Below are 25,620 nucleotides of genomic sequence, written 5' to 3'. Positions count from 1 at the left end.
TCGAAAGTAGAAGATTGGCAAGAACCTTATGTGAAGTGAATCGAAGTGGTCCTGCGACGGTTTAAGCAAAACCAATTGCACATTTGAAAGTCTTTGATTTTTGATATCAAGAGGAAAACGTATAAAGTGAGATTACAGGGTCTGAGCCCGAACAAGGGAGACCAACTTTGAAAACTGTGCTAAAGGGATCCCAACACCGAACGAGGGAGATCTACAGTCCGAGCCTGAATGAGGAAGACCTATCATGAACATTGTGATCAAAAGTGGTCAGAGCCTGAAGGAGGAAGACCTATGATGAACACTGAAAGCAAGAAATTGTGAATGTGAAAATCCTGATAAGAAAGGAACTTTCAACATGGGCTGTTGGTAGGTGCTAATAATAAATGTCTCCAAGTATACAAGACCATACAGAACAATGCAGTCAGAATCATTAAGCTTATACCCAAATTTGATCACATTAGCAACGATCTGCACTGGCTTAAAGTGGAAAATAGAATTCAGTTTAAGGCCCTTGCCATAGCACACCAGTGTATCTATGGCAAGGCACCAGGGTACCTGAAAACCAAAATATACACTTACGTACCCACCCACACTCTAAGATCAGCAGATAAAAACAGGATTGCGGCAGCTAAGCATAAACGCAAGTTAGGTCTTGGTAAATCCTTTCCGATTGTTACAGCAGGATTATGGAATAACTTGCCCATAAATATAAGAAAAGAAACAAACTACTTACGATTCCGTAAGCAGGTGAAAACTCTCATTTTCAACTAAATGCCTTTTTTAGCCACCTAGATACATACTCCCGTGGTCTTGTTATTGTGTGTTTGTTTCATGTTGTTATGTCCCTGCGCCCTGAGACTTGCGAGTTACCGGCGCATTAGAAATGAAATAGAAATAGAAACTAGAAATAGAAATGATGCCCTGATTTGAAAAAGGCCAGCGGCCGAAACACGTGTCATCACCCATAGGGCACTGTATTTTTATACAAGACTTATCCTACTATGCAGTAAATACTATGGTTTAATATACCCAATTGGCGCTTGTTTTAAATGGAGTTTCGCGACTACCTCTAGTTAAAGCGTTTCTTTGGCTTTTTACCGCCATCCTCCAATAAGACGCGACAACTCAATTCATCGCAAGTACTGTGACTAACAGATCGCTGTGTAAAATAGTTGAAGTTAAAAAGCATCGGTTACTTTTACTTTTTCATATACCACTTAGATTCAATCCAAGTATTGGAGGATCCCAGGACCATGTGTGACACTCACCCAGCTCTTGGCCTGGACTCCTTCCTCCCACTTCCTCTCCAAGATGAGAAGCAAACACTGAACCCGAGGCTTCATCTTTCCTCAAAGAAACAACAAAGAACACCTTACAAGGTTATGTGTTTCAGAAAGATACTGTTGTGAAAAAGCCCTTTAAACCAACATGATGTTTCCAAAGCGATGCACAGGTAATAGCAGTAAACAGTAAATATGCTTTATTTCAGTGACATTGAACAATAAAAGACAAATTCAGAAAAAAATATTACAGAATGCATAAGAGTACAATCTTCACGGAAAGGGCACACGAATTACAGTGCATTGGCTGCATTTCCAATCCTTATTCTGCTGCACAATAATAACCAATTCTTAAAAGTCTTCTTTAGACCTTGGGGAGGAAGGAGACAGTAAAACAGCATCATCTGCAAATAAGAGAATGTTAATACGTTCATTTCCTATCAAAGGGGCATCCGATTGAGACCGTTTGAGACCCCAATAAAGATCTTGCAATGACATCAATGACAAGTGTAAATAAATAAGGGGCCATTACGTATCCCTGTGTTTCCCCTTTTGTGACAGGGGTGCTTCGGTTTGCTCACCCCGCTGTTCCTGTCTAACCGTAGCTATATCAGAAGTGTAAAGTGCCTTGATGCAGGTCACTAACTGGAATGGAAGTCCAGAATCTAGAAAGATGTCTCATAAAGGTTGCGTTCGACATTGTCGCCTGCAGCTTTTAGGTCGATAAATGCCATGTAAAGGGGCATAGCCTTTTGACCGACATATTTGTGAATGATCAAGGTTAATCAGAAGGCTTATTCAACCGCACCTATGCCTCTACAAAAGCCTCCTTGTGTGTGCTGAAGACGTTTTTAATTATCAATATACAAAAGTAAACTATTAGCAAGGATCTTGGCGTACACTTTTCCCCCAACTGTGTGAAAGTAAAAAGATTTCTTAAAATAAATGTAACCCTGCTCTGACCAGTCTGTTTATTCATTAAGAGAAACTCAACACTTTGATTATAGTTATAAATTGGTTAAATTGTACAGCCATTAGTCAAAACCTTCAACATACAAATCAACGTGCAGGTAGTCGTCATATGGATTAATACAAGGCCAAGTTACATTTACCCAAAACTTAATGGATACAATATCGTCTGACAGCCTAATTCTCCATTAATTAATCACACCATGTGAAGAGATAAAGTAGATATATCATATGGTAGCGACACATGTTTCGACCAAATGTCGTTCTCAAGGCTAAGAAAGATCCCGAATCAAATCGCAGGTTTATAGTTATTTTAAGAAATCAGTACTTTGAATAGGGCTTAGGGTTAGGCTCGATATAACTACTATTGCAGCTTTCTGCGCTCCATAACAATATAGCCTTAATGTTTGTCCAAACGCACTTAAGAATTATCTACCCTAATTCTTTTACCATACTATCTATAAATCCAAGTGCTAGCTAGGGACAAAAATGGCAGAATATCTGCAGAATCGAGATGTGGAGAGGTCTGTTTGCCCACCAGAGCGAGCACTAACAAGACTTTCAGGTCAAATATCAACACAGCAGAAACACTCAGACAGAAATTTGTAAAGCTTAGAGAGGTTGTAAAAAAAAAGCGATCAAGAAGTACTGGGAACAGGCGTCAATGTCTAATTATCATGATAATGGCAAAATTCCGAGAGGTTTGAGAGTTCTCATCTTTCCTAACTTCGACCATACTGAAGATCAAGATTTAGCCTTTAAATTGGAAGAGAACCTCAACCAGAGCTCTAAAGGATGCTGCAACTATTGGTGGAGCATGCCACTGGGGAACATGGTAGAGTTCAGGCCCAAATTGATAAACTCAAAAAAGAAATTTCAGAAATTGATAGTTGAGAGTACTAAACAAAAGAACTATAGAAATAGGTATGATCTTCTTAAAATTTGCCGAAGATGAGGTTAAACTCAGAAAATCGCGTAAATATTTATGAGACGATCAGGATTATCGAGACGACCGAGTCTACACTTTTCAGTCTACATTTGATGAATGTCAGAGGCCAACATCAAAGAAAGTACTCCCAATGCTTCACTGCTTTGCTCTGATATTGAATCAGATGGGGAGGCATTACAAGCATCATGTGCTCAATCCTCTAGTATGACATCTAGCTCTACAGGACAAAGAACATGTTTTTTAGAGGAGATTTGAAAATACAGGAGAGGGAATCAAAGAAATGTCACCAAACATGTAAGATTTCAAGATCCATCAGAACAAGGTATCTTAATAAGGAGAACGCTAGCAGGGGTACGAGGGGAACAATAGGAAAAAACATATGTAGACTAAGATCAAACAAAGAGACTGATGAGATCAGGTATGAAGAGGCAAGTGGTAAAGAAAACAGCACCGTTTAGAGATAACTTTATAGAAAAGACAATTAACATCATCCAAAATTTCAGTATTGAAGAGAGGACTATCATTTGCTCCTACGATAGGGTCCAACATGATTGTTTTCCAAAATTATCTATTCAAATTCATAAGGAAACTGAAGCTTTAAAGTTTTTAGAAACCAAGTACAGATATTAAAACCCCAGGATGCTGTGACACCATTAAGCCTACTGACCATTTAATATATTGAGAATACCCACTTACTCATGTCTCTGGAACAGGGGATTAATATTGAGCATGCATTGATTAGAATATAACTGGGAATTCACCCCAGCAATCTAGAAACACCAGAACTTAAATCTAAAGTTGTGCCACAGATAACTGGTAGGAGTGTCATTGAAACATTTCATAGGGCAGTAATTTTAGATATACATGAATATTTTATAGGAAGCCTAAGTCCAAGCATAGTATAAGATCTAATCTGACTGCAGATGAGAGAATGGCTTTAGAAGCACTTGCCAATGGCAGCACTATTGCAATAAAAGAAGCCGATAAGGGTCGCAATGTAGTAATACTAAACCGTGAAGATTACATCAACATGGGCTTGTTGCATTTAGGCACACCCGGATGTTATAAACAACTAGCATCCAATCCCACCAAACAGGTAATTCAGGAGTTACAACTAATTGTGGATAAATGCTACATTAAGGGGTTGCTAAAAGATGATGAAAAACATTTTCTTAAAGTAAAAGAGCCAACTATGCCCACTATATAATTTTTACCGAAGATCCATAGACCCTATGCAAAACTCCCAGATGCTCGCCCAGTTGTGAATGGTATCAATTGGGCTACTGTGAGAAACCTGAGGGTGTTCTCCCAAGTAGATTGCGGGAACCCCTTATTCAGGCAGCCACAAAAAGACTGGCCCGCTCTTATCCCAACCCTGAAGGCAAACGAGCAGGGAAAAATCACCTGTGTTGGGGAAGCCGGGGCTATGCTCAGGAGATATGACCAAGGGGGGCAGTATGTTACTGAGGAGGGTGTAACATCTGCCCCCCCATCCTCCCATTAAATGTCTCCTATCCAAACCCAATAAACCCTCTGTACAGAACCAATCCCCTAGAAACTCAAACCCTGTCACATTTAGTAACCATCTCTCCCAAAACCCCTGTAGTCCTGTGCCTTACGGCATACACACGGTTATTCTTTTCCTTGCCCCTCTGGTCACTATTTCTCGCACTCCCCTTCTGTTCAGACAAAACACTACCAATCCCGTCTGTCTGGTTGTCATCTTCCAAACACCCAATCAACCAAGACAGAACACTACCGCTCCCAAAATCCCCTATGTTCTGTTCTCCATCCCGGTCATTCCCGTCCATTGCACAAACTTTCCCTATCCCATCCAGTAGGATATCTGGAAACTCTACCACACGCCTTATCTGACATTCCAACCCCTCCCTTCTCTGACATAAACACTTACGAACGCCACAAACAATGGTCAAATAAAACTGTGTACCTAACTTGTCCCAACCCGAGGGTCAGACAGAGTCAGGCAATTAACTTGAATCACACACACCTGACGGCCATTCCTTTTCTCCAAAGGGATAAAACAGTGGAGCAGGAAAGCACAATACGAGCAAGAGAGTCCGGCAGACAGCACCATGAGATGGCTAAACAGGAGCGGCAGTTCAGGAGAAGGAGAAAGGCATCAGGAATCAAGAGGGTGACGAGGAGAGAAGTGACCTTGCCCTTTTCGTTTCATACCCGCAGAACCTTCGCGGAAGAAAGCCTAAGACCGCGAACAATAGCACAAGTGTCTTGCAGCAGATGTCAACGGTACACGGGGCAAGCCTATGCTAATAAGCAGGAGCGAGGGAAGCTCCCGCGCCCGTGGTACCAGCCTTGACTCCAGAAAAGCGAAGCGGTTCATCACAGCCGGTGAGTCTAGGGGAGAATTGATATAAACCGGGCTGTCTTGAGTGAGAGAAATGCAAAGTGGCAAGTTTGAAGCGAGTTCGAGGAACTCTGAAAGAACTGTAAAGTATTAAGAGGGGGAGACCAACTGCAGAGGGAAACCGGCACCATGTGAGTGCTAACTGAAGAGACTCTGGTTGGTCCCCATCTGAGTGAAACTACAATTACCAGGAGGCCATAGGAGGACCAGCAGAAAAGGTCAATGTGGTCATACAGAGGGTCAAGCAAAATTCCCATATAATAGAAATACTTTGATGTACAAGCAGTGTGAAAGAAAGGGAAATGAATCCCGCAAACATTGAACTGTGTAAGAAGTAGAATTGTGCAAGTAAAGAGGAATCAGCGCCCAGAAGAGGGAGACCTGGGGGTGAACCACTATCACCCTGATCGAGAGCCAAAATAAACCCGGTGAGGGGAGGCTAAGAATTGAGAGGGGTTGGAGCCCGGCAGAGGGGGATGCAAGCGTGGAAAGTTGTCACCCCAAGATTGAGAAAAGTGAAAGCAAAAGCTAAGAGACGGCAAGAGTGAACCCGAAGGAGGGATGCCAGAGAAGAAGGGTCCGAGCCTGGCAGAGGGAGATCTTGAGATGAAGCTATCACCGAAGCACTAGCAGTCAAGAGAGGTATGAGCCCAGCAGAGGGAGATCCGGGGGTGAATCCATCATCCAAACTTCAAGTAAGAAAATAACTGATACACAAATTGATAAATACGATACAAAAAGGGTCAACGCCAAGAAGAGGGGACCCAGAGGTGAAACCATCACCCTGTCTGAACTGTGGATTACAAATGAGAAGGGTCAGCGCCGAGAAAATGGGATCCCAAGAGTGAATTATTATCATCCTAATGAATTTTCATCTGGTTAAAGGAACGTCTGTTTTTGTTATTTGAGCACGTCAGGCCCCAAAGGCAAGAGACTTTCCAATGAAACGAGACGGTCCTGGGAACTGCCATTTGAACTATCGTCTTGTGCTGGAGAAGTCAGAGACTGTACTGTGCTCCAAACTCCCAACTTACCCCGTGTGCAAAACCTGGGGAAGAGAGACCCAGGCTACTGCATCCTGACATATTATTTGAGAACACTTCTTTTTCTTGAGAACTATCCCACACCTCTTTTTGTGTTAGTTGTGAGGTTTGGCAAAAGGTTTCTTAGTATAGGCCCCTTTTATTTTGACACAACGCCACTAGGACTGCCTTATTTCTCATTTGATGGTCGACACTTGCACCCATCTTAGATTTAGGTTTAGAATGGGTGTTTTTCCAAACTGCACCCAGAATTCTTTTTTTTTATTTTTATTTGTCTTGGTTCTATTACAAAGCAACAGAACCTTTGCAAAAGTGAAGTATCAAGTGGTCATTACAATATAATTCATACAAAATATCAGATCAAAATTCAGTAAAACTTCATCATAAAACATTTCCTATATGAAGAAAAACAGTATAAAATCAAAGTTCAATGAACATTTTTACAATAGAAACAAGCATATTCAAGTTAAAAGGAAAAAAGAGACAAAATGGGAGAAAAAAAAATATAACATCAATAACATATCTCTTTTCATTGATTGGTGAAGTTCCCCATGCAATTCGTCGATTCACGGTTAGCATGCTTGTCCAATTCCTTTTCTATAAGTTTACAGAATTTGGTTAGGGCAAAGATGAGAGGTTTGTGATTGCCTTGCATCATTCGAGCCCAAAGGAACGGTAAACAATCAGTGAAATTAATGTTCACGAATTCCATGAGTAAGAGAGTTCTTGGGGAATTAAAATATGGACAATATAAAATCAAATGTTTCAATGTTTCTATAGGTTCGGTACACAGGGGAAATCTGCAATGCCTGTTTTCAATGCCCGTCTTCTGGACAGCCCAATTCGCAGTCCTTTCTTTAGTATACAATAAATTGAATTTAAATCGTATAAAGACCTTGGGGTGTAATTACAAGGAAATAAGGTAATGTGCTCATATTGCGGTATTCGTTTCTTTGTAAATAAGTAATACTCCTTGTAGAGTTTGTAAGATCCTATCTGATCAATAGTTAGATGCCAATCAAGTTCAAATAACTTGCGTTTGGCATAAGCGGATCTAATATAAACGTCATCCACTGTGATGGCAGCATCATGTAAAATGGTGTGTATTTTTGTCAAATAATGATCCATCAGGATCGTTGGTCTAGAGTGGATTGATTGTTTAAGGTCCTCATATAAAGAGTTAGATTTCGGGTGCATTATTTTTGCAAAGCTGGTGAGAAGACGCCATTTCCATCGAGTGGATAACGCTATTAGGCCTAGCTCGTGCCTTAAAACCGCATTAGGTAATGACATGGGAAGAGACATTGCACGTTTCAGCGATGTCCCTTGAATTTGATCTAAAATTGCACCAATGTCGACAAGACATATATCTACTGCATAGAGAATGACAGTTTCAATTTTCAGCGTGAAGAATTCGATAAAAGGGATTAGTGAGAATTTACAGTATTTTGCATGTATCATTTTTAGCTGTGATGTCAGGGGTCGGATCTTGTCGTTTAGTATTTCAGTTCACATTTTGATGGAATTTTTTTCAGATAGATAATACCCTAGATAAATCGAATCTGTATGAACAGGAAAAATAGTTTGCATAATAGTCCATTGAAATTTCCCTGTTTTTTTATGAACGCCAAATCTCATCACTGCTGTCTTAGCGGGATTGGGGGTTAAATTATGTGCTAATGCAAACTCCTCAAATAATTGTAGTTTCAGTTGGAGGCCTGCAGGAGTGGGATCAAATAGAATAATGTCGTCTGCAAATGCGAGCCATTTTAATCGAAGAAGGCCGATTTTTGCAGAGAACACATTTTTCTCATCCCACCATTTGTCGAGGTCTGCTAGATACAGGTTGAAAAAAGTAGCAGCTAGATTACATCCTTGTTTGAGGCCTATTTCAGTGTTAATAGGTTTTGTGGTGCGTCCTTCAGAAGTAAGTTTGATTTTATAGGAGGTTTTCGTGTGTAGGGCAATGAACCAATATATCAGCACCGGAGGTATTCCCACTTCAATTAGTTTGGCCCATAATAGGTCGCGTATTACCGTGTCGAAAGCTGAGGTCATGTCGATCAGGGCAATATAGACCGGATTTGCAGACGGCTGTTTTGCTCCCCCAATGGTAAATGCCATAATCATGGCGTTGAGCGAAGTACTCAGCCCTTTTCTAAACCCAGTTTAATATTTGGAGTATAACTGATTCAGTTTGATATGCTTTTCAAGATCGTAAAGAAGAAGAACAGCGAAGAGTTTGGCTTCCGTATCAATTAAAGCGATAGGCCGGTAATTCCGTGGCAAGGAGGGGTCTCCTTTTTTGAATATCGGAATGATATTAGCCAAGAGCCAAGAAGTGGGAATAAGTTCCGCAGTCGATGATGGCCTCACATTTGGTTTTAAGAAGGATAGACCATAGATTCGGATCTTCTTTGTACAAGCAGGGAGGAAAACCGTCAGGACCAGCTGATTTAGAATAGTTCAATCTTGATATGGCCCACTTAATGTCATTGATGGTCCAATTTAACCGAGGAAGATCGTGATATGGTAAAGAAATGGTACGGATATTCAAGAACTGATTAGGGGTGCAAAATTTGGTTGTAATGTACGTGTGGCAAGTAGATTCAGATATGGCATTCGGAATTGAGATTGATAATTGATTATCATTGTTTTTGATGGTTCGCCAGATAGTACGTGTATCATGGGCTGTTATGGCTCTTATGAGGTTACAATTAATTTCATTATGTCTACGTATCCTTATGTGTTTGATGTTTTGTTTATATAATGCCATGATACGATTTTGTTGCACTTGATGCATTTCATGAGATAGATCGTTATTTTTCTTCAAGTCTCTAAGAGCCTTGTTTTTATTCTGTTTCTGAATTTTACAGAGGGGATCAAATGTGTGAGGATGTTTGGTAGCAGTGATTTTATTTTTACTAAAATGTATTAAAGTAGCATGAATGATTGCAGCGTAGATTGACTCCATCACACTGTGCGGGGTTTCCTCTGGGATGTGACTATTGGCAATAGTCAACCTTACGTGTTGGACAAATTTAATGCATAATGCTTTACTCCATCTCAGGGAATCTGTGGACGATCTATTTCAGGCAACATACTCGAAGAATCAACTGTCAGAATAGGGAAGTTGATTTTGGACTGGCCCAGTATTTGTGCATGGTCACCGAATGGCATCAAAGTAATTTTTAACGGCACTGATGTTAAAAGCAGATTATGGGTGACAAATATAAAGTCAATCGTTGAGACTTTAGTATCTCTAGACCATGTGGACCAGTTGTCTTTTTCATCAGGTATGATGATATCCAAGTCCCAATCTTTTAGAAAATTCCTCCATCGTGAGCCTCTGTGCTTTGATAGAATATTACTTTTAGGGCCTCTAAACTCAGTAGTGGTCCTGCAGTCGCAGTTGAAATCGCCTCCTAGTATTATATCGATATCTTGATATTCCTGTGTGACGAATTCCAGGCAATTCTCAACCGAGGTAATCATCACATCGATAGGTGAATGCACCGGATTCCAATAAATTGAGATTATAATTATATTACGATACTTGTGGATATTAGTCGTCAACAGTATCGCAAGAAGATTAACAGCCTTCCAAATGATCTTAGAACTGAACATTAAGGCATTGTCAACTGCTATCAAGATGCCTCCTGCGGGACGACCGACAGTCGATCGCGTAGCCGGTAAGCAGTGAGTTGTATAATCCGGTAGCGAGAGGACAGTCGTTTTCATAGTTTCTTGTATCATTAATATTGATGGATGGGTATCACAATCTAACATTGAATGCCACTTCATAAGGTTGTTATAACCACATGAGTTCCAAGATAAGAAGGTTAGGGTTGATTTTATAGAAGGCTATGGTGTAGAATTGGGTTCCTTAGCTTTGAAGAGAGAATTAAGCATGGGGGCTAGCCACGGGAGATCATGAGAGATACCCGCTTTGTTCAGTAATTCATTGATAGCTGCATTTGGATCCACATTAGTTTTAAGTATGGAAGCCGCTCGTGAATCAGAAATAGAAGGTTGAAGACAGCTATGCTCAATGAATTTAATAGCTTCTGATTCATTTTCAATTGAGCTTAGAACCAAGCCTTCTTCTTTTATACCTTCCCTATTAAACCATAGATATTTCATAACGGCTTCCGAAGACAAGTAGCAGACAGCGCGATAGTTGTTTTCTTTGGACAATGATACCCGGAGGATATCTTCTGTTTTAAACATCCGTAATTGGGGGATCCGACCAAAGAGCGTTAAAAGAAAGGCTCGATTGAAACGATTAATCCCAAGTAATTCGCGTTTACCTTCAAAGCCTATTAGGTGGGGTTTTTCCGTAATGATGTGTTGTACCTTGTCTTGTCAGATTGTTCAATAAACACCCCAACACTGTGATCACTTGTGTCTGTCTCATTTGTGCCACCATGAGTTCCTCACAGACAGCAGAAAGGGCAAGGAATGGATGGAACATAAATTACATCCTCTCCTCTAGTTAACTGGTCTTGGTCCGAGGAACTGATTACCATGGCCTCGGGTTGTGTTTGGCCTCGTCGTTAGCTAATAGCCAGACTGGTTGGGTCAGCAGAAAGGGCAAGGAATCGTCTCTTTCTAGCCCACGACAAACGGCCACTACAGCGTAGCATTCCCCACACTCTTGTTTTGGTGGTCGGGGAATCTCACATAACTCGGGCATTGGGGGTGGAATAACAGAGTCTGTTTTTATGATTTAAATGATAAAGTATTCGGGATGCAAGTAGATTTATCTTTATCGGGATTACCACAGGAGGAGGAATATTTAGAGGAGGAATTTTGTTTACAACATTTTTTAATAGTTCTGGATAAAGGATATTTATCTATTTCATTGTTATCCAGATCACCTGAAAGAATCTTTATATAATTAATAAACAGATTTGCATCCTCTATTGGGGCCATCCGCTTATCTGCCTTTTTAATCTCCCCATCTGGGGAAGTTGGGGTAACTGCCTTCCTTTTAGACATAAGTTCTAACAAGGAATACAATACAATAACAATTAAAGTTCAAGTGCAGTTAGGGCATAAAAAGCACACTACCAGTAACAATATCACAATAATTAACACATCAACTTAATAAAAAGCAGACTTTGATCCATAGGGTGTGAAGGAGAGAGAGAGAGAGCGAGAGATAGAGAGAGAGAGCGAGAGATAGAGAGAGAGAGAAAGAGAGAGAGAGTACACTATACCCAAGCCCTTCTCACAACTCTGTGCCACCTTAATCAAAACTTCAAAACTTAGAACTGCTAAAGGAACGCCCGACAGGCTCAGAGGGCTGACTTAGTCTAACGCCCCGTTTACCAGCTCGAAGAGGTCAGACCGGGATTGCCAAAAGTAAAAGCAATTTAACCAAAGGCTGGATTGCTCAAGATCAGCACAAAGTCACAGCCCTGGAGGGGCAGCGCGGCAGCAATTTACAGACACAATGAAGGGTCTCAAAATGCAGTACCCTTTATTTCTTGCAGCACCATATCAGTATAAATTAACACCTTCAGCACTCTCAGCCCCAAACAGCCGAGGTTAGGGCAGTGATAGGTGTCTTCCGGCGAGAGCAAAGCCAGCCTCAGCAGCCTTTCCCTCAGCTAGTCTCTCAGGCTCGGGTAATCCACACCACACAGATCCCCTACCTTGCCCCGAACAGCCCCAAACATCACCAGCCCCCTTTGGAGTGGGCTTCGCCACAAGAGCTTCAGACAGGAGCTTTTCTTCACTCCTTTCTGGCATCAGCATTGGGTGGTGGTGTGGCACCTGTGGATGCTACAGGCTGGAGATGCACCCCAAGTAGCAGCACCACCCTTTGCATGTGGCCAGGGGACGGCAGCCGCTACCTGATACTGATCCTGGGGGTGGTACTGTGAGGGAGGATCATGTGGCCAGAGGACGGCAGCCGCTACCTGATCCGGACCCTGGGGGTGGTACTGTGAGGGAGGATCATGTGGCTAGGGGACAGCAGCTGCTACCTGATCCTGACCCTGGAGCTGATACTATGAGGGAAGATCATGTGGCCAGGGGACGGCAGCCGCTACCTGATCCTGACCCTGGGGTGGTACTATGAGGGAGGATCATGTGGCCAGGGGATGGCAGCCACTGCCTGATCCTGATCCTGGGGGTGGTATTATGAGGGAGGATCATGTGGACAGGGGACAGCAGCCACTGCCTGATCCTGATCCTGGGGGTGGTATTATGAGGGAGGATCATGTGGCCAGGGGACGGCAGCCACTGCCTGATCCTGATCCTGGGGGTGGTATTATGAGGGAGGATCATGTGGCCAGGGGACAGCAGCCGCTACCTGATCCTGACCCTGGGGTGGTATTATGAGGGAGGATCATGTGGCCAGGGGACGGCAGCCACTGCCTGATCCTGGGGGTGGGACTATGAGGGAAGATCATGTGGCCAGGGGACGGCAGCCGCTACCTGATCCTGACCCTAGGGTGGTATTATGAGGGAGGATCATGTGGCCAGGGGAAGGCAGCCGCTACCTGATCCTGACCCTGGGGTGGCACTATGAGGGAAGATCATGTGGCCAGGGGACGGCAGCCGCTACCTGATCCTGACCCTAGGGTGGTATTATGAGGGAGGATCATGTGGCCAGGGGAAGGCAGCCGCTACCTGATCCTGACCCTGGGGTGGCACTATGAGGGAGGATCATGTGGCCAGGGGATGGCAGCCGCTACCTGATCCTGACCCTGGGGTGGTACTATGAGGGAAGATCATGTGGCCAGGGGAAGGCAGCCACTAACTGATCCTGACCCTGGGGTGGCACTATGAGGGAGGATCATGTGGCCAGGGGACGGCAGCCCCTACCTGATCCTGACCCTGGGGGTGGTACTATGAGGGAAGATCATGTGGCCAGGGGACAGCAACCGCTACCTGATCCTGACCTTGGGGGTGGTATTATGAGGGAGGATCATGTGGCCAGGGGACGGCAGCCACTACCTGATCCTGACCCTGGGGTGGTACTATGAGGGAGGATCATGTGGCCAGGGGATGGCAGCCGCTACCTGATCCTGACCCTGGGGTGGTACTATGAGGGAGGATCATGTGGCCAGGGGACGGCAGCCGCTACCTGATCCTGACCCTGGGGTGGTACTATGAGGGAGGATCATGTGGCCAGGGGATGGCAGCCGCTACCTGATCCTGACACTGGGTGTGGTACTATGAGGCAGGATCATGTGGCCATGGGACGGCAGCCATTACCTGACCCTAGGGGTGGTACTATGAGGGAGGATCATGTGGCCAGGGGACGTCAGCTGCTACCTGATCGTGACCCTGGGGTGGTACTATGAGGGAGTATCATGTGGCCAGGGGATGGCAGCCGCTACCTGATCCTGACCCTGGGGTGGTACTATGAGGGAGGATCATGTAGCCAGGGGATGGCACCCGCTACCTGATCCTGACCCTGGGGTTATACTATGAGGGAGGATCATGTGGCCATGGGATGGCAGCCGCTACCTGATCCTGACCCTGGGGTGACACTATGAGTGAGGTTCATGTGGCCATTGGACGGCAGCTACTACCTGATCCTGACCCTAGGGGTGGTACTATGGGGAGAATCGTGTGGCCAGGAGACGGCAGCCTCTACCTGATCCTGTCCCTGGGGGTGGTACTATGAGTTAGGATCATGTGGCCATTGGAAGGCAGCTGCTACCTGATCCTGACCCTGGGGTGTTACTATGAGGGAAGATCATGTGGTCAGGGGATGGCATCCGCTACCTGATCCTGACCCTGGGTGGTACTATGAGGGAGGATCATGTGGCCAGGGGACAGCAGCCGCTACCTGATCCTGACCGTGGGGTGGTAATATGAGGGAGGATCATGTAGCCAGGGGATGGCACCCGCTACCTGATCCTGACCCTGGGGTGATACTATGAGGGAGGATCATGTGGCCATGGGACGGCAGCCGCTACCTGATCCTGACCCTGGGGTGATACTATGAGTGAGGATCATGTGGCCATTGGACGGCAGCCACTACCTGATCCTGACCCTGGGGGTGGTACTATGGGGAGAATCGTGTGGCCAGGAGACGGCAGCCTCTACCTGATCCTGACCCTGGGGTGGTACTATGAGGGAGGATCATGTAGCCAGGGGATGGCACCCGCTACCTGATCCTGACCCTGGGGTGATACTATGAGGGAGGATCATGTGGCCATGGGACGGCAGCCGCTACCTGTTCCTGACCCTGGGGTGATACTATGAGTGAGGATCATGTGGCCATTGGACGGCAGCCACTACCTGATCCTGACCCTGGGGGTGGTACTATGGGGAGAATCGTGTGGCCAGGAGACGGCAGCCTCTACCTGATCCTGACCCTAGGGGTGGTACTATGAGGGAGGATCATGTGGCCAGGGGACGTCAGCTGCTACCTGATCGTGACCCTGGGGTGGTACTATGAGGGAGTATCATGTGGCCAGGGGATGGCAGCCGCTACCTGATCCTGACCCTGGGGTGGTACTATGAGGGAGGATCATGTAGCCAGGGGATGGCACCCGCTACCTGATCCTGACCCTGGGGTGATACTATGAGGGAGGATTCATGTGGCCATGGGACGGCAGCCGCTACCTGATCCTGACCCTGGGGTGATACTATGAGTGAGGATCATGTGGCCATTGGACGGCAGCCACTACCTGATCCTGACCCTGGGGGTGGTACTATGGGGAGAATCGTGTGGCCAGGAGACGGCAGCCTCTACCTGATCCTGTCCCTGGGGGTGGTACTATGAGTTAGGATCATGTGGCCATTGGAAGGCAGCTGCTACCTGATCCTGACCCTGGGGTGTTACTATGAGGGAGGATCATGTGGCCAGGGGACAGCAGCCGCTACCTGATCCTGACCATGGGGTGGTAATATGTGGGAGGATCATGTGGACAGGGGCCAGCAAACGCTACCTGATCCCGATGCTGGGGGTGGTACTATGAGGGAGGATCATGTGGTCAGGGGATGGCAGCCGCTACCTGATCCCGATCCTGGGGGTGGTACTATGAGTGAGGATCATGTGGGAAGAGACGGCAGCTGCTACCTGATCCTGACCTTGGGGGTGGTATTATGAGGGAGGATCATGTGGCCATTGGAAGGCAGCCGCTACCTGATCCTGACCCTGGGGGTGGTACTATGAGTGAGGATCATGTGGCCAGGGGACAGCAGCCGCTACCTGATACTGATCCTGGGGTGGTACTATGAGGGAAGATCATGTGGTCAGGGGACGGCAGCCGCTACCTGATCCTGGGGGTGTTACTATGAGGGAGGATCATGTGGCCAGGGGACGGCACCTGCTACCTGATACTGGGGGTGGTACTATGAGGGAAGATCATGTAGCCAGGAGACGGCAGCCGCTACCTGATCCTGACCCTGGAGTGGTACTATAAGGGAGGATCATGTGGCCAGGGGACAGCAGCCACTACGTGAGTCTGACCCTGGGGGTGGTACTATGAGGGAGGATCATGTGGCCAGGGGATGGCAGTCGCTACCTGATCATGACCTTGTGGGTGGTACTATGAGGGAGGATCATGTGGCCAGGGGACGGCAGCCGCTACCTCATCCTGACCCCGAGGGTGGTACTATGAGGGAGGATCATGTGGCCAGAGGATGGCAGCCGCTACCTGATCCTGTACCTGGGGTGGAACTATGAGGGAGGATCATGTGGCCAGGGGACGGCAGCCGCTACCTGATCCTGACCCTGGGGTGGCACTATGAGGGATGATCATGTGGCCATTGGACGGCAGCCACTACCTAATCCTGACCCTGGGGGTGGTACTATGAGGGAGGATCATGTGGCCAGGGGACGGCAGCCACTACCTGATCCTGAACCCTGGAGGTGGTATTATGAGGGAGGATGATGTGGCCAGGGGATGGTAGCCGCTACCTGATCCTGACCATGGGGTGGTACTATGAGGGAGGATCATGTGGCCAGTGGACGGCAGCCGCTACCTGATCTTGATCCTGGGGGTGGTACCATGAGGGAGGATCATATAGCCAGGGGACAGCAGCCGCTACCTGATCCTGACCCTGGGGGTGGTACTATGAGGGAAGATCGAGTGGCCAGGGGATGGCAGCCGCTACCTGATCCTGACCCTGGGGGTGGTACTATGAGTGAGGATCATGTGGGAGGAGACGGAAGCCGCTACCTGATCCTGACCTTGGGGGTGGTATTATGAGGGAGGATCATGTGGGAGGAGACGGCAGCCGCTACCTGATCCTGACCCTGGGGTGATACTATGAGGGAGGATCATGTGGCCAGGGGATGGCAGCCGCTACCTGATCCTGACCTTGGGGATGGTACTATGAGGGAGGATCATGTGGCCAGGGGGTGGCAGCCGCTAACTGAGTCTGACCCTGGGGATGGTACTATGAGGGAGGATCATGTGGCCAGGGGACGGCAGCCGCTACCTGATCCTGACCCTGGGGGTGGTACTATGAGGGAGGATCATGTGGCCAGGGGATGGCAGCCGCTACCTGATCCTGACCCTGGGGTGATACTATGAGGGAGGATCATGTGGCCAGGGGGTGGCAGCCGCTAACTGAGTCTGACCCTGGGGATGGTACTATGAGGGAGGATCATGTGGCCAGGGGACGGCAGCCGCTACCTGATCCTGACCCTGGGGGTGGTACTATGAGGGAGGATCATGTGGCCAGGGGACGGCAGCCGCTACCTGACCCTGACCCTGGGGGTGGTACTATGATGGAGGATCATGTGGCCAGGGTATGGCAGCCGCTACCTGATCCTGACCCTGGGGTTCTACTATGAGGGAGGATCATGTGGCCAGGGGGCGGCAGCCGCTACCTGAGTCTGACCCTGGGGATGGTACTATGAGGGAGGATCATGTGGCCAGGGGATGGCAGCCGCCACCTGATCCTGACCCTGGGGGTGGTACTATGATGGAGGATCATGTGGCCAGAGGACGGCAGCCGCTACCTGATCCTGACCCTGGGGGTTGTACTATGAGGGAGGATCATGTGGCCATTGGACGGCAGCCGCTACCTGATCCTGACCCTGGGGTGGTACTTTGATGGAGGGTCATGTGGCCAGAGGACGGCAGCCGCTACCTGATCCTGACCCTGGGGGTGGTACTATGAGGGAGGATCATGTGACCAGGGGATGGCAGCCGCTACCTGATCCTGACCCTGGGGTGATACTAGTGTCATGTGGCCAGGGGACGGCAGCCGCTACCTGATCCTGACCCTGGGGTGGTACTGTGAGGGAGGATCATGTGGCCAGGGGACGGCAGCCGCTACCTGATCCTGACCTTGGGGGGTGGTATTATTGGGGAGGATCATGTGGCCAGGGGATGGCAGCCACTACCTGATCCTGACCCTGGGGTGGTACTATGAGGGAAGATCATGTGGCCAGGGGAAGGCAGCTGCCACCTGATCCTGACCCTGTGTATGGTACTATGAGGGAAGATCATGTGGCCAGGGAACGGCAGCCGCTACCTGATCCTGACACAAGGGGTGGTACTTTGAGTGAGGATCATGTGGGAGGAGATGGAAGCCGCTACCTGATCCTGACCTTGGGGGTGGTATTATGAGGGAGGATCATGTGGGAGGAGACGGCAGCCGCTACCTGATCCTGACCCAGAGGTGATACTATGAGGGAGGATCTTGTGGCCATGGGATGGCAACCGCTACTTGATCCTGACCTTGGGGTTCTACTATGAGGGAGGATCATGTGGCTAGGGGATGGCAGCCGCTACCTGATCCTGATGCTGGGGGTGGTACTATGAGGGAGGATCATGTGGCCAGGGGACAGCAGCCACCTCCTGACCCTGAACCTGGGGGTGGTACTATGAAGGAGGATCATGTGGCCATTGGACGGCAGCCGCTACTTGATCCTGACCCTGGGGTGGTACTATGATGGAGGATCATGTGACCAGAGGACGGCAGCCGCTACCTGATCCTGACCCTGGGGTGACACTATGAGTGAGGATCATGTGGCCATTGGACGGCAGCCACTACCTGATCCTGACCCTGGGGGTGGTACTATGGGGAGAATCGTGTAGCCAGGAGATGGCAGCCTCTACCTGATCCTGACCCTGGGGGTGGTACTATGAGTTAGGATCATGTGGCCATTGGAAGGCAGCTGCTACCCTATCCTGACCCTGGGGTGTTACTATGAGGGAAGATCATGTGGTCAGGGGACGGCAGCCGCTACCTGATCTGGACCCTGGGGTGGTACTATGAGGGAAGATCATGTGGTCAGGGGAAGGCAGCCGCTACATGATCCTGACCCTGGGGTGGTACTATGAGGGAGGATCATGTGGCCAGGGGACGGCAGTCGCTACCTGATCCTGACCGTTGGGTGGTACTATGAGGGAGGATCATGTGGCCAGGGGAGGGCAGCCGCTACCTGATCCTGACCCTGGGGGTGGTACTATGAGTGAGGATCATGTTGGAGGAGACGGCAGCCATTACCTGATCCTGACCTTGGGGGTGGTATTATGAGGGAGGATCATGTGGCCATTGGAAGGCAGCCGCTACCTGATCCTGACCCTGGGGGTGGTACTATGAGTGAGGATTATGTTGCCAGGGGACAGCAGCCACTACCTGAAACTGATCCTGGGGTGGTACTATGAGGGAAGATCATGTGGTCAGGGGACGGCAGCCCCTACCTGATCCTGACCCTGGGGGTGTTACTATTAGGGAGGATCATGTGGCCAGGGGACGGCACCTGCTACCTGATCCTGGGGGTGGTACTATGAGGGAAGATCATGTGGCCAGGGGACGGCAGCCGCTACCTGATCCTGACTGTTGGGTGGTACTATGAGGGAGGATCATGTGGCCAGGGGCCAGCAACCGCTACCTGATCCCGATCCTGGGGGTGGTACTATGAGGGAGGATCATGTGGCGAGGGGATGGCATCCGCTACCTGATCCCTGACCCTGGGAGTGGTACTATGAGTGAGAATCATGTTGGAGGAGACGGCAGCCGCTACCTGATCCTGACCTTGGGGGTGGTATTATGAGGGAGGATCATGTGGCCATTGGAAAGTATCCTGAATGATCTACCTGCGGCCTACCTGAGTAGAACAAGTTACATTCTTACCTGGTAAAGTTCTTTCGATGGGATGGTCCGACGACGTATTCCATATCTATGACAGGTAATGTCCACAGCTGTGCTGTTTCGGAAAATCTTCGTCGTCTGCGTCCTGCGTCGATGACGGTGATGTGCCGTCCCCGAGGACCTCCTCCGACGGCTGACGTCACCCGATGTGATAAGTAGGACGCACAACGCCCATAGCCTCAGTTGTAGTTTTTTCCCCCAGAACGTGTGCCGCCAGTTTTCTGCCAGTCAGACACACAAGGCCTTGCAGAACGCAAGCTGCAATCGCAAAAGAAATTCTGCAGCGGGGAAGGTAGGGAGGGAGCGATATGGAATACGTCGTCGGACCATCCCATCGAAAGAACGTTACCAGGTAAGAAAGTAACTTGTTCTTCGAGGGGATTGGGTCCTCCGACGTATTCCATATCTATGACAGACTCCCAAAGCAGTACCAAGCAAGGAGGTGGGAAAAGAATTTAGATCACAAATTTAGCATGCCCAATCAAATTGCGGAATAAAGGACTGCCTTGCCAAAGGCCAGATCCTGCCCTCGGATGGAATCGAGGGAGTAGTGCTGTACAAAAGTATGTACTGAAGCCCAGGTGGCTGCATCACAGATGTGACGAATAAGAACACCTCTCTGTAGGGAAGTAGACGCAGCCACTCCCCTGGTAGAATGGGCCCGCAAGCCAGCCGGAGGGTCCTTACCCGCCAAGCGGTAAAACTCGGAGATAGCTAAAATAATCCATCGAGACAAAGTCTGTTTCGTCACAGCTTGTCCCAAACGCTTTCCAGTGTTACCAATGAAAAGTTGATCGTCCACTCTGAACAGGGACATGCGCGAAATATAAAAGCTCAACGCTCTCCTAGGATCAAGCCTATGGAGCCTCTCCTCTTCCTTACCAGGATGTGGAGGAGGATAGAACAACCTTCTGGCTCAAATGAAATTCCGAACCACCTTCGGAAGAAAAGAAGGACGAACTCTAAGGACAACCCTGTCCTTATGAAACACAGTGAAGGGTGGCTTAACTGAAAGTGCCTGTAACTCACTCGCTCTGCGAGCGGAAGTAACCGCAACCAAAAACACAGTTTACAGAGTTAACAGCCTCAAAGGGCAAGAATGCAAAGGCTCAAACGGAGCACCCATAAGAAACTTAAGAACAAGGTTCAAATCCCAACCGGGCACCAGAAAAGGTGACGGAGGGGAACACATTAGTGAGCTCTTTCAAAAACTGGTAAATTAAAGGAATTTTAAAATAGGAACATTCTTCAGACGAGCGCTTAAATATGGACAGCGCCGCCAGGTAACCTTTAATGGTCCCCACTTGCAAGCCCCTGTGGGCCAAGGAAAACAAAAAAGACAGAACCATGGGAATGTCACATTCAAAAGGATCCAGATTCTTAGCTCTGCACCAGTCGCAGAACTTTCTCCAACGGCAACGCTACAGAGACTTTGTTGCCAGCCGCCTGGCCGAGTACAACACCTCCATCACGTCTTCAGGGAGGTCCCAATCCTTATACCTCAACCTCTCAGAAGCCAAGCGTGAAGGTTGAGGGATCTGACCTCTGGATGGAGAACCTGACCCCCCTCCCGTGAGAGCAGATCGTCTCGGTAGGGAAGACGACGTGGAGGGCAGATGGACAAGTCGAGAAGGTCCGGGTACCACGTCCTCCGGGCCCACGCCGGAGCAATGAGCATCATCCGGGAACCGAACCTCCGTAACCTCCGCAGTACTTGCGGGATGACGGGGATTGGAGGAAACGCGTACAGCAGTGGGAATGACCACTCCACCACAAAGGCGTCTCCTAAGGCTCCTTTTGGAGGAAATTCCCGCGAGCAGAACCTTTCGCACTTCCGGTTGACACTGGAGGCGAAGAGATCCACTTGAGGGGTCACCCAAAGGGCAAAGATCTCCAGGAGAATCTCCTGAGCCAGCTCCCACTCGTGAGAGATCGTGCTCTGCCTGCTCAGAGCGTCCGCCGTCTCGTTGTCGTCTCCGGCCAGATGAACAGCCGAGATCGAAGCTTCCTGCTGGATGGCCCAGAACTCGAGCTGCATCGCCTCCCTGCACAGAGGAAGTGACCCTGCCCCTCCCCTTTTTGTTGAGGTAGTGCATTGCCACTGTGTTGTGCGTTAGAATCAGGACAGTCTTTCCTCATACAGTCGGCAGAAAAGCCTTCAGGGCTAGCCTGACGGCCCTTAGCTCCAACAGATTGATATGGAGTCTGGACTCCGACGGAGACCAACGACCGCTGACTGTCAACTCATTGGCATGAGCTCCCCATCCCGTGAGGGATGCGTCCGTCACGATCGTCACCTCCGGCCAGGGCAGCCAAAATGGGACCCCCTTAATCAGATTGCCTTCGACAGCCCACCACAGAAGGTCCTGGGCGACCGAGGGCGGCACCTGAACAGGGTCCGACAGCCTGCCGGAGGACTGAGACCACTGGAGCTTGAGTGCCCACTGCAAAGATCTCATCCGCAGACGAGCCTCTGGCACCAGAAGATTGCAGGATGCCATGAGGCCGAGCAATCGCAAGAACTCGGACGCTGGGAGATTCTGGGCAAGTTGAAACTTGTGCACCATCTGGTGAATGTGAAGAGCCCTCACCTGGGGAGGAAAACACTGCCCCAGAGATGTGTCGAGCACTGCTCCGATGTACTGGAGCCGCTGTGTTGACGTCAAATGGGACTTCTTTAAATTGAGGGAGAAGCCCAGCTTGTGAAGGGAGTGGCAGGTGACGGAGAGATGATCCAGGACTTTCTCGGGAGAACTCCCCCTGATCAACCAATCGTCCAGGTAGGGGTAGACGTGAATCCCCCCTTTCCTGAGATGCGCTGCCACCACCACCATGAGTTTGGTGAAAACCCTCAGGGCGGAGGTCAATCCGAACGGCAGGACCCGAAACTGAAAGTGTGAGTCGCCAACCGCGAACCTCAGCTACTTCTTGTGCTTGAGATGGATCGGCACATGGAAGTAAACGTCCTTGAGGTCGAGAGACACCAACCAGTCCTGAAGTTGAAGGGCCTGAAGGACTTGAGAGAGAATAACCATCTTGAACTTGTCCTTCCTGAGGAGTTTGTTCAAACCGCGCAAGTCCATGATGGGTCTCAATCCCCCGTCTTTCTTCGAAATCAAAAAATAAGGGGAATACCATCCCTTGTTCCTCTCCGCTACAGGCACCAGTTCTATGGCGACTTTCTCCAGCAGGGCTTGAATTTCCTGCACAAGGAGCGGATCCAGACTCTTCAAAGACAGGTTCCCAGGTGGATTGTCGTGAGGCCTCTGCCGAAAGGGAAGACAGTAGCCGTGGGTTATGATCTCCAGAACCCACACATCTGAAGTAATGGCACGCCACTCTACAAGATGCTGCGCCAGCATTCCCCCAACCGGTGAACCATGGGACCTGGCTTCATGACTGAGTGGTAGCGACTGCGGCGTTGCCTCAGGGCAAAGAGGCAACTGCCCGAGCGGAATTGGCACCTCGAGTAGCCTGTTTTCCACCTCTGGCACTCTTACGGTGGCCTCTTTGACTGCTAGCTGCTCTCGCTTTACTGAAGGACGAGTAATAGTGAAAGGAACCTCCCCTCCATTGTTGTCCCCCTAGGAAAAGGCGGAGGTTGTCGAACAGCAGCGCCCAACGACTTCGCTGCAGCTTTGGAGGTCTGCAACCTCTCAAGGCTCTCGTCAGCCTTGCTGCCAAAAAGATGTTCACCGTCAAAGAGCATGTTGAGGAGCCGGGACTGCACATCAGGAGCGAACCCAGACTTCCGCAACCACGCAAACTTGCGTATTACGGTGCTAGCCGCCGTGGACCGGCTGACACAATCAGCCATGTCCAAACCCGACTGAACGGCCTCACACATGGCATCCTTGCCATCCTGAACCATAGCAAGGAAACCATCCCGTTCCTCTCCTTTGGGAATATGTGCAGCCGCTAATGCAACACAGTTCCACACAGTTCCACAGAGTGTGTGTGAAACGAGACAAGGCACATATGGAGTTGGCCGCCTGAAGCGCCATACCCCCGGAAGAAAACACTTTCTTCGCCTAGCCATCAAAAGGTTTGTCGTCCCTATCCAGAGGGATAGTAAGATATGATGCCTGCTTTGCCGGGTCCGTAGCCACCTGCACCACCAAACTCTCCGGAGTGGGGTGCCTGGACAAGTAGCAGGGGTCGCTACTGGTTGGACAGTATTTTCGCAACAAAGACTTGCCCACTGCCGGGAGACTCTCCGGAGCAGTCCAAGCCGTCGCCACCCTTCACTGCAGAGCCATATGAAACGGCAATACCGGGTCAGTGGGGGGGACCAAGATCAAGGATGTCCGTGAGATCATCCTGAACGAACTCCCCTGAGGGAGCCGACCAACCCAAGTACTCGGTGACCCGAGACATAAGGCGCCGGTATGAAGAATCGGCATGAGTGCCAGGCTCCGGCCTACAAAACTCCACCTCCGGAGAGGTGTCCAGTCCACTGGCATCATGCAGTGACTGCCTCAAGTCATCAAACTGGCTATGGCCTGATATAAGCTCATCTGGTACGGTAACCGGAACCAAGCCTTCATCAAAGCCTTCATCACCCTCTGAAATGTACTCCAGGCGGTGAGAGGAAGACATCTGGGGACCAAAGCTGTGCCTGACCTTAGCCATAGTCTTTCTATGGGCTAACCCCATGCCACGGGGCCCCTCCGACACCACCGCCTCGAAAGGCGTTGAGGGCGCCGAATGAGTCGGTGCCAGCGTCGAGAGAATCAGCGTTGACGTCGAGCGAATCGGCGTCAGCTGCAGCGCCGCCAGCATTGATGGCATCGACACAGGCCTCGAAGCCGGAGCCCCGAGCGTGTCTCTCGACACCTAGGCGCCGACAGCATCGACGACCCCCTCGGAGGCGGAGGAATGGGCTTCCTTCGGGAAGCAGATGTTAGCGATTCTTGAATCGCAGGGCAGCGGTTCAACCGTGCCTCTGAGTGGGGTCGGTTGGCACCGGTCGAGAGACACTGCTCGTACGCCTTCGGGCTCGGGTGGTCGGCATGGCTTGCGGGAAAGGTCCCGCTCGGACAAGGGTAGCCGTTCTCGCCATGCCCGTTGCAGGTCCCGGTCCTCGATGCGCTCGAGACCGCGTGAGCCTGTGCCATCTTTGAAGAAGACGTCGACGACCTAGGCGCCGACAGCATCGACGACCCCCTCGGAGGCGGAGCCTCGAGAGAAATCGTCGACGACCTCGGCGCCACAGGCGTCGACGTCTTCTTCAAAGATGGCACAGGCTCACGCGGTCTCGAGCGCATCGAGGACCGGGACCTGCAACGGGCATGGCGAGAACGGCTACCCTTGTCCGAGCGGGACCTTTCCCGCAAGCCATGCTGACCACCCGAGCCCGAAGGCGTACGAGCAGTGTCTCTCGACCGGTGCCAACCGACCCCACTCAGAGGCACGGTTGAACCGCTGCCCTGCGATTCAAGAATCGCTAACATCTGCTTCCCGAAGGAAGCCCATTCCTTCGGTGTCGCTTGCATGATGGGATAAGCGACCCGCCGACTGGCGGAGTCCTCAGAAGAGGACGGGGAAGGCGACCGATGCCGGCGCTTCCGGGAATGCCTCGAAGAGGCGGAGGAGTGGCGAGACCGACTCCTGGAAGGAGACCCACTGGACTTCCGACGGTGACGCGGAGAGTCGCCTCTCAAGTCATCCGTCGAAAGCTCCGTAGACTTCCGGGGCTTAGACACCTGACCTACCGACAGCTTCTTCTTGCGTTCCCGCAAGGCCTTGGCTGTGAGCGACTGGCAGTCGACACAGTCGTCCGTATCGTGGGCCTCCCCGAGGCACCAGAGGCAGGGTTTGTGCGAGTCCGTGACCGACATCTTGGACCCACAGTCCCCGCATTTCTTGAAGCCCGGACACGGGGTTGAAGACAAAGTAGACATCGCC

General features: G+C 49.6%; 1 pseudogene; it reads right to left on the bottom strand.

The window, feature by feature from the left end:
* Positions 1 to 25,620, bottom strand: part of LOC138487583 (zinc finger protein 850-like) — a 673,452-nt pseudogene that overhangs the window by 623,309 nt on the left and 24,523 nt on the right.

The sequence above is a fragment of the Ambystoma mexicanum genome, chromosome 9 (genome assembly GCF_040938575.1).
Source record: "Ambystoma mexicanum isolate Mex_15411 chromosome 9, UKY_AmexF1_1, whole genome shotgun sequence".
In the NCBI taxonomy this organism is placed as follows: Eukaryota; Metazoa; Chordata; class Amphibia; order Caudata; family Ambystomatidae; genus Ambystoma; species Ambystoma mexicanum.
The sequence above is the reverse complement of the archived record's forward strand: the minus strand, read 5'-3'. Positions and strand labels throughout refer to the sequence as shown.